Below are 3,850 nucleotides of genomic sequence, written 5' to 3'. Positions count from 1 at the left end.
AGTTCCAAATGAGAGTACAAAATTGATTTTTGCAACTCATTTGCCTTCTCCTTTTCTGCTCTTGAATTCTAAACTACAAATTACAAAACTTACTTGAAAATGTAAACTCTAAACTAAGAAAGAATTCCTAAATGAGAGAATTTTGGCCTTCAAGCATTTTTGAGAGAATTTTATGAAGAAATGGTGTGTTGTAATCTGTTTTGCTCGAAGGAAATGGCCTCTATTTATAGGCTTCACTCCAGACCGCTGAGCTGCTGAGTTGAACCGTTCAGCAGCTGACCAAACCCTTCAGCATGGGTTTGGTCCCTTGACCATGTAGCTTAGTCACCTCCTTGTGCACGACTCATCAAAGTTAGTTGTGGGCTATGAGACCGGCTATTGTGAGCTATTTCTGAAAAGCCTATGGTGGGATACTTGAGGTGAGGTCATGGATGACTTCATGGTTTGCTTGATGGTTAAGTCAAGTCTGGTAAGCACCGCCCAGCGCACTGCTTCACCGCTGAGCTGCTTGTTTAGCAGCTTCTGATTGTGTTGACTGGGACGTGGCTTGGTGCTTGCTGATCTGGCTAGGAGTCTGGTTCTCCGCTGAGCAGCTTGGTTGGACGCTGAGCAGATTGTTCAGCACCTTGGTCTTGTGCCAGGCTCGTGTTTGACTGTGTCAAGCATATTTCTGACCGTGCCAGGCCTAGTCTGGTGTTAGGCTGACCGGCTAAGCAGGTCCGCTCAGCTGTCTGGTTGAGCAGTTTGGTCCAGGTCAGGCAGGTGGCCAGGTCAGCTCAGCGGGGCTTTGTTCCACGCTCAACTGCCTGGTTGAGCACCTTGATTTTCTTGACTTTTGTTGCTTTTTCACTATGAATCTTTTCTCTTCTTTTCTTCATTTTATTTCCTACAAAATACATAAAAAGGCAATACAAACACAAATTTACCAAATTGTGATATTTTATACAGAAATTATTGTTTTAAGTTGAGTTTTCTCAATTATGCTTAAGATAAGTGTCATAAAGGTGAAATTTATACGAAAAATCAATTTGGCTAAAAAGTGATGATGATGATCAACATGATTTCAAAATGTATAAGCATGTCAAAAATAGATTTCAATGAGATTTTTCATGAATTGTGAATTTTGACACATAATGCTTCAAACAAGAATTTAGATGCTTTTTGTTATAAAAAATGTGTAACAATTGACCTAAGCAAATATTTTTCTAACAAAAGTGTTTCTTTGCACACAAGTTCAAAAATGGAACCAAATGGGGTAAGTGTTTCACTCAAAACTCAACTTGTTTGATTTGCAAGAATTTAATTTTCTTTTTCATCTTAACACTTACTTTGATTGCACAAATTTTTTAAGAATCACTGAGGTCTTATTTAGGTTGTAATGAGACTTGGTTATCAAAGGAAATTGGTTTTTCAAGATATTCAAAGATACTTTCAAAGTTTAAAAGATAGCAAAAATTATTTTTTCATTAAACACATATACTCCTTTCAACTTTTTTCCATTTTTCCTTTCCTCATTCTTTTTCTTGACCTTTTTTGTGTATTTCTCTTTAATTTTCTCAATCTATTTTCACTCCTTTTTTATTTTGGATCTTTTTCTTTACTTTTTGACTTGTAAATAGATTGAGAATTTTTCCTTGAACACTTTGTTACTTGGTCAACCATTCCCCACTTCCCCCAACTTAATTTCTTCCATCAATCTTCCTTTTGAAAAATGCTCTCTTTTTACTTAAAAAAGTATAGGAGATTATTTTTTTTCCAATATTAGTCTCAAGGGTTGATTTTGAAAATAAAATTTTATTTTAAGGCTCAAAGGGGTTAACAAAGGATATTCCTATTTTTGGTTTGTCATTTTTGGTCAAGTGGCTAATTCTAATTGAAAGAATTGCCTTGATCATATCCTATCAAATTGTGTGCAACCAAGTAAAGAAAGATTCATACAAAATCAATTGTGAAAAATCAAAAAGTTTCTCCCTAAACTCACATAATAATTGTGTTTGGCTTACACTCCCTCACAAGGTTGGGATTCACACTATTTAGTACAAAAATATTTGCAAAGATCTTGTTACATAAAATTGATTTTCAATTTGCAAAAAATATTTTTTTTTTTCAAGTTATGACATTATGTGACTTTTTCACAAAAGTTTAGCATACATATCATTTTGCTCAGTTAAAGCTTAATTTAAAGTATGCTAAACATTTCTAATCATGTGATCATGCTTCAAAAAAATTGTTTTAGCAATTTTGTTTTCGGTTTTGAAATTTTTTGAGTTTTTTGAACAACCAAATTTACTTTTTAAATATTTACACAATCTAGTAAAAAAAAGAAATTTTTTAAATTACATCAAGTCTTGTCCCCTATTTTTTTAAATGAAGGCTTATCCTCAAGCCTTAAAAAAAATTTGGCCTTTTCTTGATGTGATTTAAAAAATTTGTTTAATTTCTCTAAAAATACAAAAATTTAACATGACTAAAAAAAAGATAAAAGTTGAAAGAAATTATTTTTTTTTACCACATACTGGATTGCCTTCCAGTTAGAGCTCTTTTAACGTCATTAGCTTGACGTCAGATTTTTGGAAGAGACTATAGTGATTGCTCATTGATGATGGAGCCCGACTCACCATCTAAATAAGGTTTTAATCTCTGTCCATTTTTAGGAGAACACAGAATTTCATTCTCCTTGTTTTCACTATCACTCCTAGATAGTGGTGCCATCAACTCCTCATTTTTGTCTGTTTGTTTAGACTTGTTTTCCAGTAAATCATTTCGAACTTGCAATTTTCTTTTGCTTTGAGGTTAGTCTAACAATTCACATGAATTTATAATTTCCTAAGACACTAAGTTCATGAATTAAATTTGATTGAGAGAATTCCAACCAAACAGCATTCTCTTTCATGAAAATTGATGTTTATAAAAAATTTAAATCATATTTCAAATCCAAGTGATAAAATGGAATTCCAAACAAATTTTGTGGAATTTCAAAACACATTTTATCACACCAAACATCCATAAATTCATTTAGAATTTCATGAATTTATTTTGTTAAATGGTGAACCAAATAACACACTTTTTAGAAGTTCTTAAGTTTGGAAAAATTCATATTTGGCACAAATGTAATAAGCATGCTCTTAGTTTTAAAAATTAATTTTACAATTTAAAAATCATTTACTAAGGCATGTTGATGGAGATGTTTGGTTAAAGTATCACAAGATAAAGTATCATCATCAAAAGGTACATGGTGAATACTTAACCTTTAAGGATTCAAGTGGCTTCCCTTTCAAGAAAAAGTCCAACCATTAATCCTTGTTTATTTCAATCCCTTTTATGTTGTTCTTTTGAAAAAGTTGATGAGGGGTACCTCCACATCTCCTAAATTTTTTTATAACAACAATAAAAGGTTTCTTAACTAGTGGGTTTTCCCTCCACTAATTCTTTTTTTTTTTTTGAGTTTTTAATTTTTTCAAATGTACAAAACATAAAAATAAAGATGTACAAAAAGAAAAAATAAATTATACAAAAGAGAAATAAAATGTTATGCACAATTATTTGATGAATGACACATAAATATGAAATGTTTTATATTAAAGCAATTCCCCGGCAAGGGCGCCAATTTGTTGAAAGGGTATCTCGGTGTTTTTATTTTAGTTGGGAGTTTTCTCCTCTCAACAAATCGTTCTGACAGTAGTGTCAATTTGTTGAAAGATTAATACTCTCATTTTCGTTATGTTCCTTTTGTAAGTAAGAGAACTCGGTTTTATTCTTTGTTCGCCATCTCGACTTTGTTGAAATAAATTCCAACGTCGGTATAATGGTTTCAAGAATATTCCAGTTACAACTTACTTTCTTAATAATC

The sequence above is a fragment of the Lupinus angustifolius genome, chromosome LG05, assembly GCF_001865875.1.
Source record: "Lupinus angustifolius cultivar Tanjil chromosome LG05, LupAngTanjil_v1.0, whole genome shotgun sequence".
NCBI lineage: Eukaryota > Viridiplantae > Streptophyta > Magnoliopsida > Fabales > Fabaceae > Lupinus > Lupinus angustifolius.
This window is presented reverse-complemented; position numbering follows the sequence as displayed.